The 12234-nt window shown below is 40.8% G+C and overlaps 2 non-coding genes across 2 annotated transcripts; one reads left to right on the plus strand and one right to left on the minus strand.

The window, feature by feature from the left end:
• Positions 1–7363: 7363 nt before the first annotated feature.
• Positions 7364–7479, minus strand: LOC122325568. The gene has a single exon (XR_006247310.1). It is a non-coding gene; the product is annotated as a U5 spliceosomal RNA (small nuclear RNA).
• An 895-nt stretch (positions 7480–8374) lies between these two features.
• On the plus strand, positions 8375–8490 carry LOC122325569. Its single transcript, XR_006247311.1, has one exon. It is a non-coding gene; the product is annotated as a U5 spliceosomal RNA (small nuclear RNA).
• The last annotated feature ends 3744 nt before the right edge of the window (positions 8491–12234 follow it).

Consider the following 12234-nt stretch of genomic DNA (forward strand, 5'->3'; position numbering starts at 1 on the left):
CTCGTTCTTGAGCTACATTTGCCTTTTGCAACTTGTCATTTAATGTATGTTTGTTAGTAGGTTATGTGGGTTTGTTAATAGGGGTGCGTGATTGAATGGGTGCGTGATTGAATGGAGAAATTGACCTTTACTGAAGACGACGAATTTAATTTGTCTGAGTGTCAAATCGCTCTGCCTATGAAACTGCGTTCCCTTTTTCATTAGTTGTGTGGGTTATTAAAGGAATAGTTTATGCAAAAATTGCATTTATTCCTCCTAGCTATCCTTTTTTTTTTTTTTTTTTTTTTTTTTTTTTTCTTAATGCAATTGGAGTTATGAGAACATGACGGTGTAGATGTTTTTCTTACAACCTTTAACCTCAGAAGGCCTATACTAATCTGGAGCTGTGGAACAGTATTATGATGGATGGATGCACTTTTTTTTTTTTTTTTTTTTTTTTTTCCTCAAATCTTCCCCCTTCGCTGCCATTGTAAAACTTGGATGAGCCAAGACATTTTTAAATATTGCTCAGGTTGTATTTGTTTGAAATAAGATCATATACCCCCTAAGATGGCATAAGGGTGAGTAAGGTTGGTTATTTTCAGGAGAGCTTAGTTTTAATTGTTGTTGGGTTTTTTTTTTTTTTTTAAACCCCCAAAAACTTCTTACTGGTGTGCATCTTCAGACAAAAAGGCATTGATAAAAGATCTTTTTTTGTTGTTGTTACAATTTGTATTTCTATTAATTTTATTTATTAAATATTAACCATTTAAGCAATGGTGGTTGTCATTAAACTTGATTTATTCAAGCAAACATTGAAGAACAGTAAAATAATCTGAGTTTAAGGTCACAGTGTTTTTTCTGAGGTTGCATTACGTGCATATTGTTTACGAGATGTTATATTGACGTCTTTGAGCAGCTGTGACATTGATTGAGCTATTGCATGAGACAGGATACGGATTGTGACGTGCCGCTATGGCGGTCTGTCACACCAAATTAAACAGCACTTATTGTTTAAATACTGCAATGCAATCGACAGAACTTGACATCGAAAACTTTTTTTCCCTATAAAAGTACCATGCTTATAACTGTGACTCACTTTAATTGCATACTGCGTGTTAACTCATAGCCCATAGACGAGGTTTAAGCCTAGTCCTAGACTAAATGTAAATCTGAATGGTTTCTCCTGAACCGTTTTCTCACTGATCTTTAAACATCGTCTTTTTGTCTTATGCACACCAATGTTTTTTTTGTTTTGTTTTGCAAAGGCATGTATAAAAATGACTATAATTGAACTATGGTCTAATCCTGAATTAGGCTCAGCTTTGTCTGTAAAACCAGGCCTAAAGGCTGTTCCACAGGTGCTTGTGCAATAATTGTTTATAGTTCACTAAACGGATCAATTCTGTAGATAACAGTATCTTCAAAAAAACAGTACCATTCAAAAGTTAGGGTCAATAAGATAATGTATATGTGTGTATATATATATTTTAAGTAGTCTCTTATGCTCCACAGGCTGCCGCTGGCAGTTACAGTTGAGACGGCTCAAACATGCATTTTAGTCTGGGACTATCTTAATCTTCGTGAAACCAGGGGTACATGTCAAGGCGTTATCTGAGCCTGCTTTAGCAGTAGATGACCTGAATACATGTTTCTTTCTGCATCAGTCCACTAGGTGGTGACATTCGCTGTACAAACTTGTCCATAAATCATAATTTTATTGTAAACGCATTAAAGCACTGATTAGACTTGGTTTTGCAGATGTAGTGGTGACGACTGAGGGGTTGAAAGGGTAAAGGTAAAAAGCAATGATTCTACTAACCAAAACATTTAGGACGAAGCGTGTCTATTTTCGCCTTTTTCTATATCCTTTTCCTTCCTCCTCAGCCACGACATAAATGCTTCATCTGCAGTATTAAAAAAAAATCCCCCCATTCCCGTTCCACACCTCCTTTCCCCCGAATCAGCACTTTTCTGCCGCAGGTCGACGGCGTTGCTCACCGAGCTTGATTGAGCACCACATCAGCGCAAGTCTCTCACTCTCCTTTGGGTGCTCTTTCCTCCGTCGCTTTATCTATATGACATTCGCCACGAATTTTCAATCGCGGCCCATGTCCTAATACCTCTAACTTCCTTCATCCCCTCCGTTCCTTTCGTCCGAGGTCACGAAGCCGCTCAGGTGCGCGTGTATTCACCATCTGGGCTTAAACGGCTCATCAATCTTCACGCACACTCCATTAGGTTAGTAATGGAGAGGACAGCTGTGTTGATGCCTCGGTTTCACATGAATTTTACGCCTACGACAACATCAGCAGATTATAATGTCTCCCACTCTCTTTAAAATAGGTATGTTATGGTGTGATTGTGTAAAGTACAGCAGTAGCCCTGAGCTTTTATATTTATCACCATCTACACCCACTTTACAGCTCTTCGGTGTCCTCTGACACCCCGGCAGGTTGCTCGCATGTATGGAGCGCTGTGTGTTGAAGTGTGTTTTTTTCCACGTGGACGTCCTGACAGTTCAGACCTAGTGAACATTATTGAATACACACACACAGCACAATGGTTATGTAATGGAGGAAGCGGATGATTCAAGCCAGCAGAAAGACGATAGTCGAGAAACATTATGTAGGGTTCATATTGTTAACGTTTCGATTCAGTTTGGGGGCATTGCAGAGATGCATTTGACCAAAAAATAAATAAATTTAAATATACTAGAATAGATAGTTGAAGGTAGCGGCGGCCTCCTGAAGGTATTTTGGGGATTTAGCTTTTTCTTAGTGACTCTGAGTGAATCTTTTCAATTTAGTGGCCCTTGAAGCCAGCAGATGGTGACTTCGAAGGGGCATTCACGTGTGCCCCTGCTTCTCTGCAAAGTTCTGTAGTGAGTTCCTGTCATTTCCGTAAGCATTCGCACAATAGACCCTTCACAGCGGGTTTGATTGACAGGCAGTCCAACCAATCATAATGCTGAATCAGCCGGAGGGGGTTTTCTTCAATAAACAGCCAGATGGGAGTAGATCAATACTGCCTTTACGTGCTATCAGACTTATCTTAAATATGTGTCCTAATCGAAAAACGGATGTAAATGGCCTCTCAAGTCATATTTACTATTAAGAAATGCAGAAATAGTTTCTGAGTTTGGGTCATAAACTTTAAACACGGCGGAGGGGACAACCACTGCTGCTCTCAGTGATGTTCTCACAACGACTGCATGCCTTTTGTCTTGTTGCTCAAGTACTGTTTTTATAGGCTAGATATAAAAAAAATATATACGTTGTGAAATAAGCACGTATTTGACCGAAATTCCAGAACTGTTAGCAAATGGCATGTATAGCGTTTATAATGATTGTTAACCAATGGGATGCTACGTTTTGTTCTTTCAGACATTAAAGCACTTATACGACAAGCTCGTGATCGCGACTTCATAAGCGGGACATGGGACATTTCTGAAAGCGCGTAAAGGCAGCACGATGCTGGTGGACTTAAACCTGAAAAATGGTGTGCGTTGACTCTTTTGAACAAGAGACCTTCTCGTGTTCATTGTTTCACGCTGTAACTAATACAGATGATCAGTTCGTGTGCGTCATAACACATTTAAAAATACTATTTATTGTTTGAGTTTCTTTAAAGAAGAATTGCAAAATGATGTTTCGTATCAGACGTGGAAGCATGAACTTCCCAAGACTTCTGATTGTGTCCTGTGGTCTCTGGTACCAAGACATCAGCTGCAGATCCTGCAGGCCTCAAATGGATGCCTCAGTGGTTGGATTTGATGCTCCAAGATGTTCAGGCGTATAGAGATCTGGGGAATTAGGAAGCCAAGGAAACGCCTTTCACGTTCCTCAAGGCTCTTGTGTGTGATTGGATTAACCTTCGCTCCCCACTTTCATCAGTGAGCCTTGGGTTCATTGCATGACTTTTAATTGATAACTACCACTGCATTCCAACAACGCTCCGCAAGACTTTCCATTTTGGAGATGCATTGACCAAGTCGTCACTATTTGGTTGCTTTTCTCTTGCCCAAATGCCCTGCTTCCAACCGACTCTTCACTTACTGTCCAAAAGTGACACACATAATCCAAGCTAGCCTCGTGTCCACCGACTGATGCTAAAACACAGGTTCAGTGTGTGAACCCTGGCACGTTTTTTGATTGTTAATATTGTTTTGAAGGCACATGATATTCTTCAAGCAATTCTAGTGCTCACTTCTTTTGGATACGCACGTTGTTGGTCTCTCTAAAAAGCGCACCGAGGTACATTTATGCCATGAAACCAGGCTGCAATAATCAGTGTTATTCACTTAATCTGTCAGCGGTTTTAATGTTGTGGCACAACGAGCGTCCTACCAATGTCCAGGATGGAAAAAAGTCCTGGCGTGGACGAACCTCTCTGTGAAGAGCGATGAGGGAAAGAACGCTGGGGTGTAGTGTTTGACGAGAGATTGAAGATAGAAGAGAGCGAGACCGCTGGCAGCGCTGCAGGCCAGAAACAGTGTCCTGAATTTCATCTAAAGTTCACTGACCGTTCTTGATCACTCTCTTGTTTCTTCTGAGAGGACATCAATACTGCGAGTGGAATAAAAGGACTGGGAGAGGCGTCTCTATCTGCGGTGTAACGGTAAGATCAGACTTGGCTCACGTGCTGGTCAGTAACCTTACGGGTTTAATGGCCCTAGAGGCCTTGATACGGTGCGGGGTTCAGTGAAGCTGAACTGATGCAGAAACGGATTTGTTACTTCAGACCGGGAGAGGCAAGACGAGGAGAAACTGACATCAGACGGTCCTACCAATACGATATGGGCAGGGGCCCTGTGGTTAGACAGACTGTTACAAATACACACTTACACACATAAATGTATGCATGCATCCCAGGCTTGTCTGAAACATTTGAGACAGGGAAGAGCAAGGTGATATGCTGTAACGTGCAAAACACACACACACACACACACACACACACCCACCCACAACCTTATATAACAAGGACACCGCCACTACAATAAGACTCTAGCACGAATGTGTGATCACTGACTGCATACATGCACTTGCAGGCATGTAAGATAATTGTAGCATTCCAAAGAATCAATCAAAATCAGACTCGTCACATATAACCATAGTTTTGCGACCAATTCAACCGGTGGATTTACAAGAATCATTTCAGGTTGAAGAAGCGTTTCAACATTTCATCAGCTATTAATGAACAATCATTTTATTTAAAACATCACTCAGTTGTTTTGCCATGTACTAATTTGGAAAGCGAAAGCTTTTTTTTAATAGATCATCTGATCCTTTTTCAACATTTTTATTGGAAGTACCCGTGAGATTTTAAAATAAATATTTTTATAATGAATTATCACATCGTTTCACGGTTCTCTGACATTGGTTGTGGCGAGTAAACAAAATATAAAGATTTTAACATTATTTTGATTTACAGTTATGCGTTAATTTAACATTTTTTATTTCATTATTAGCTTTCCATTAAATTCCCTGTAGTTCCTTCACAAACCCTGTTAATGAATGCACTTCACATTGTTAATAACAACAAATGGAATATATCTATACTTTGCATTTTTATGTTAATATGGTACAAGAGTCATTGTAAAAATAACAGGTGGGTCGGAAGTAATGCAGAAGTAGTCTGATTGTATTACCTAAAATGTGTAATGTATTGAATTGCAGTACAATTGCGATTTTTTTTTTTTTTTTTTTTTTTTTTTTTTTTTGTCATGTAATCTGGAATCTGTAACTGATTCGAGTTCATAAATAATCTAGCCAGCTCTTCACCCTGTTATATAAAAAGTAAAAGAATTCAGCTAGAATTTACAAAGCACCTGAACAACACACACCCCTGGCTTGTTTCTTTGAAACATAAGATGGCTGATGGGAACTAAACATGATCGCTGCCTTTGTATGAAAAAAAAAAGAGGGAAATGATTTTAATGTTCAAGAGAAGAAACAAAACCATGCAGTTAAACTATACCTTAATAATACTTTTTTCCCTGTGTAAAGTTATTTTGGCCGATCAATCACAAGAAGCCCCGCCTTCTAAATAAAATATCCAATCACTGATCTGAGAAGTCGGCGCGTCACTGCATGTGCCGATAGAAGATCCGGTTTCTATAGAAACAGCATTCTGAGACGTGAGCATAAACTTTTATAACGCTATTTCAGCAAAACAAACAACAATTATCGCACAGTTGTTCTTGGATGTCATTGGTGGTTTTAAATATGAAATTTAATCGTAAGCTTAGTGAACGGTTTGGGAGATTGTGATGTTTCCCAGTACAAAGAGATAGGAGATGCACTTGGATGCCCGAGAGGCCTTTCAAAGATGGCCGCCGAGTGACATGACTTGACTTAAAGAGGCTTTGGTAATTAATGACAGCGTTTTAGTTTTTGGGTGAACTACGCCTTTAATAGAACGCAGTTCGGCGCGCGTGGAAATGCATGCGGCGGTCTTGAAAGAGTGCGCATGTGCGATGAACAGCGATTCCGAAACAAAGCCTAATAGCTTTAATGTATTTCGTATCTTTACGAAAACGCTTTTCTCGCAACTGGCGGTTTTCTAGTGGTCGTGTAAATATAGTAAATGTGCAAAATAATTTTTTTAAGGAGTAAAACTTCCAAGAACCACGGGGGGCGGAAACAAAGAGACGACCCGCCTGCAGTTCACATCTCAGCCAGCAGGGGGCGGAACCTTGGTTCATCATTCTGCATAAACAGCCACGGTTTTTAGACATCAGGCTCACTTTTCAGAATCAACTTAGACCATTCTACATTTTTGCACTGAATTTAAAATGTTATGAGTTTCTTGAAGAAAAACAACAGCTAACTTAGACTAGTCTAAGCTGTTTATGCAACCAGTCACCAGAAACTGCACCGGATGACAGTGTAAAACCAAAGTTATGATTTACTCCAGTTAATAATGGCTTGTAACTTTGTGTGCAATTAATCCTTTTTTTGTTATTTAACTTCTAAAAGGATGTCAATAATAACTTGGCATTTAATTACAGATCTGACAAATGCATATTGACAGGATGGAAAGTGATACTGAATCCTTGGCAATCAGTTTTTTTTCCCAAGATAGTTAAATGGATGCTTTGTCTGACATTTTCATTTAGGGAATCTGCAATATTTTATACATCTGTATTAATTTATAATTAAAGCAGATGTCAAAAATGGTAACATCAGCCTAAACAAAAGTGAAATTTCTTCAAAATATAAAAAATAATAGGCCTAATTGTTACACTTGTTTTATACAACAGTATTACTCAAAAACTACAATGCCATTAAAAAATATAGCTACATTAACATACTAGACGTAAATACCTCTATCTTTTCGTAAGCTATATCTGTAGTTATTTCTATTTTTCACCAACAAAGGAAGCCCCGCCAATCGGCAGGGCATCAAAAAATTAGTTTATACTCATAGTGTTCTTCCCCACGGAAATCTTTAGTAAAAGGCGAAAGATTTATACGATCTGAGGAAAAACATGAGTGTACTGTCTGTGTGCCGAAAGCAGGAGGCGCCTGACCGACGGAGACACGCGGCGGAACGACGGTAACACGACCGGCCGGCGCTGTCCGGCGCTTTCAGCTCCGACGAATATGAGCGACGTCGATACAGAGAGCTGTCCGTGGGTCTACCGAAGAGGTATATTAAAATACAACGAAGAAAAGTAAGAAATATGCGCGCGATATAACGTCTCGTGTTGCATTGTGGGATCGAGCCGAGCTCTTCCTGACACGTCATGCGTCGTGTTCATTTACATACAGTCACGTGACTAGGGGAAACCTGACCTTCTTTGGAAGACCGAGCGGCAGATAGGTGATCGGAAAAAAATAAACCGTGAAGTAATATCACGCGAGTTATCGGTAAATTATCACACAGATCACTGGAATAAGTTCAGGTTAACTCCTTCAAACTCTTTAACTCGAGTGAATACGCTCTGAACGAATCGATTATCACCGCAGCGCGTCGCGCTAATCTCTCCCTCAGGTTGTGTGTCGCCCCCTTTTCCAGTTAAGCCGGTTTATTATTAATATTGTCATTATTATTATTAACTACGTGTACAACATTCTCGTGTATTTACACATGTTTAGGGAACTTTATAAACCGAGCTGTTTCACTGATCGGCGACACCAAACGGTCATAGTCTTTCTTTGCGCTTTTAACGCCATCCTTCCTTCCGTACCTACACGCTATCAATACATTTAGGGCATTATTTTGAATATTAAACGATAAGGACCAATAGTGACTTATAAGTCACTATTATCGAGCCTCGGACAGCCCTCTCTGTCGGTGTCGAGCGGACAGCGCCGGCCGGTCGTGTTACCGTCGTTCCGCCGCGTGTCTCCGTCGGTCAGGCGCCTCCTGCTTTCAGCACACAGACAGTACACTCATGTTTTTCCTCAGATCGTATAAATCTTTCGCCTTTTACTAAAGATTTCCGTGGGGAAGAACACTATGAGTATAAACTAATTTTTTGATGCCCTGCCGATTGGCGGGGCTTCCTTTGCTGGTGAAATATAGAGAACTATCTATTAAAAAACGCTGAAAGTCATATTAAAGCGGAAGTTTATCAAAGCGAGCTGGTGTTATTAAGAATCTGTGTACGTGTGGTTACTTCATACAAGTTTTAATATAATTATAATGCGTGACTGATAACGTGCTATGAAACAGATGTAACGATTAGTTATGTTTTGAAGAAACCTGGGACGAATGTTGAATAATTCATTTTAGTTTGACTTTTGTATCTTTTGAATTTTTGTTCAGGCAATGAGCTACGAATACCTATAAGCTATGAACGTAGGTAACTTGAGGACGTTATTGTGAATGTTAAATAATAATGACCCGCAGGCAACGGAACGGGCGGTTTTTCTTATGTCCCGTGTTCAGTGCATGTTTATTTAAATGTTTGCGACCATTATTTGGTGTCAAAGAACGGTCCGATAAGGACACCGTTTGAAGGCGGGACGTCCTGTTCTTACACGCGGACACGGGAGCACGTGGTGCGAGGAAGCACGACCATTTGCTTTAGTAATCTTATTTAAAATGACATGAACTGTACATAATAATGTGTGTGTGTGTGTGTGTGTGTGTGTGTGTGTGTGTGTGTGTGTGTGTGTGTGAAGATGCAGAGAAGACTTCTGTCGGGGTTTGTGAACCTTTTTATTTTGCATGTTGAGAAATTCAGAGCAAAGAAGTGCTTCTTGAAGTAAAATCACGACACAACACACAAAACGCACGCAGTATATGTGTGTGTTTATCTATATACAGTCACGGCCCAAAAATATCAGCACCCTTAGTTAATATGATCGAAGGAGGCTGTAAAGACTAATCTGCACCGCTAAACCTTTCGATATATTATTATTTTTAAATCACAAGAATCTAACCTTTGAGTGGTTTGATATTCACCAAGGGCGTGTATACTTTTGGCCGCGGCTGTATGTGTACCGCCAGAAGAAATTGTAGCTTTAGGGATACAACAGCTTGTCGGTGGGACAGTACCCTCAAAAGGGCCATGTCTGTACTTTCTTTACCCCCCGAAGGGTGCGTACTTGTAATGTGGTAATATGTACCCATAAGGCAGCAATATGGGAGCCTGTTCGTATGGCAGCCTACTGTTACGATCCCTTTGGGATAAAGGAGGTACAAAGTGTTTCTGTTCAAGGGGACTGTCCCAGCGACAAGCTGCTGAGCTCCTAAAGGTACGATTTGGGCACATTTTGAGAGCGTAAAGAGGAGAAATGGAAATAAAATCTTAAAAATGGAAACGAAATGTAGGCAGCATATGTCTTTTCCTCACTGAAAGGCCGTCCTATGTACGCTGTGCACACAGATGTGTTTCCGAGGAACACAAACTACACGGCATGCTTTGCTGACCGTGGAAAAAAAAACAAAATACGGATGCATAAAAGAGCACAAAGATAGAAAACGTTCGATTTTATCTTTCTCGGGTGGCACAGAAAATCAAACGATATCAGCATTTTTAAATCCCTTAAGAACTCTTTAATATCTCAACCGCTTCTTCTAGACGGCAATTAGATTAAACGGAGAGCGAGTGGAAACTTTTGCTTAGTCTCTTGCATCTCAGATTATTCCCTTAAGAGATCTCGCATGAGATCCCGACGACGTCGCCAACCTGACCGTGAGTTCAGAGAAGAGTTCAAAACGAAGCGGCTACCGCTCGAGCGGAATATGCTGCGTCGTGTGATGGCACGTGGTTCTCGATCTCCCGGTTTCTCCGCGGGCCACGTCATGCATCAGAGCCTCTGACAGATGACCCACCCATTAAATAGTAACAAGTCTCCCTCCTCGACTTCACCCGACACTCCGTCGTCTGCAAACTGACACTCTGGAGACGATCCAGGGATGAAAGTTACACTAATGAGCTCAATCGTTCGGTTTACTTTGGCGCTCGCTCCTCTCGAGGGAACGTCAAGCCGCAGGCACCTTACATTGAAGTCACCAGGCTCTTTATCCCTCTCACTTAAGGCTTCCTCAATCCCGGACAGGCTCTAAAACGTCTGTTCGTGGGTGGTGGTAGTGTCTAGGCACACTTAAACGATCACAAACGGTCACTATTAAGGAGTTAAGTTTTGAAGTCAAATTGCGATGTAAAGCGAGAAATGGGAAAAACGAATTCTAAAATTGCGGCGGCAGACAGTGAGCCTGGACCACAAAACCAGTCATAAGTGTCCGTTTTTATAAACTGAGATTTATGCATTAACTCAAAGCTGGAGAGGGCAATATTTGACGGAGAGGTTGCCAAAAAATATAAACAGTGAGAAAATTGCCTTTAAAGATGTCCAAATAAAAATCTTGGCATAAAAGAAAAATCGATCATTTTGACCCATACGATGTGTTTTTGTGAATAAAGTTGTATATACTTATAAAATTAAGTTATTTGCTAAGATTAGAAAGTGCAATTGTAATTAAATTCTTAATGGTGATATAGTGACACTGTAAAAAATATGATACTGCAACTGCAAGAAAAGTTGCATTTAGGCTACTTAAAATTAAGTTAATTGAAACTGAGAGTAATACAGTCAAACTGTGGTGTATAAGATATAGAAGTAAAGTCCCACGTCTAAGATATAAAATTGTAATTTTAAGAGATAAATTATGCAATATATACAATTGAGTTTAACATTAAATCTGATTTATAACTTGCCAGGTGTTAAAATTGCACCACTTTTTCCCATGCTTTTTTATTGTCGTGGGTTGCGGAACAAATTGGATTCATCTTAAACCCTCGAGCAGAGTCTCGGACACGTATCTCACTCTGCTCATCGTCCGTTATTACTTTTTCCAGTCCCACACAACCAGCATGGAGTAACGTGCCCCAGTCGCACACAACTACGGCTCCGCTCTCCGAGCCCATTCACCTGTGGGAGGCCTGAACAGCTAAAGGCAAGCGTCACTCCACCACAACAAAAAGTTACACAATCGAAATGAATCACGGTTTTTCGCATGTAGGCTTTGCTGGTGCAAAACCCCAGGAGGAGCAGACCGGGATCTTTCGGATGAAGAATGGCTCGACTCGATCGTGATTGGCCCCCCGTTTGTTGATACAGGAGGACACAAAGATTCCCCCGCAACAATAATAGAACGGGCTCTGTGCTCTAGACGCGGCGTGTCATGTTTCCCGTGCACCTGCGTCAGCTCCAATGCAACGGTCTCTCTCTCTCTCTCTCCATCTGTCTCGCCTCACAGACCGAGACGGACACACTCTGTCCCTCCTCTGTTTCTGCTACGTCAGGGATGGAGGCCGTACACACATGGCCGAGGAGCTGAGGAGAACATAGACAGACGCACACACACACACACACACACACACACACAATCTCTATTACAGGGCCGTGAACGGTTCATGTTTTGGTTTTGGGATAACAGGTTGCAATGCATGCAAGGACTGTTATTTTATTATAATATGCACCTTTTTTTTTACCTTGTTTGTTCAGCAGTTCCAAACTATTTGCCTTTTTATTCAGATCAACGCAAACATCTAATATTCACAGGTCTGCGGGAAACAAGCGAGAGGGCAACATGCTCATGAATCACTTTGACGTCAAGATGAAGTCGTTTTAAAACCGACTTGTTTCAGTGATTCAGAGTCGACTCTTTGTTTTGAGAGACAATAACTCTGCGCTTTCAGATTTGAAACTTTGCAGGATGTTTTCATTCACTTAGAGCTGCGTTACACACTACACGAAAGGTCGTTTTCAAAAATACATAATGACTTTGAAACGA

This window comes from Puntigrus tetrazona, chromosome 20, assembly GCF_018831695.1.
Source record: "Puntigrus tetrazona isolate hp1 chromosome 20, ASM1883169v1, whole genome shotgun sequence".
Lineage (NCBI taxonomy): Eukaryota > Metazoa > Chordata > Actinopteri > Cypriniformes > Cyprinidae > Puntigrus > Puntigrus tetrazona.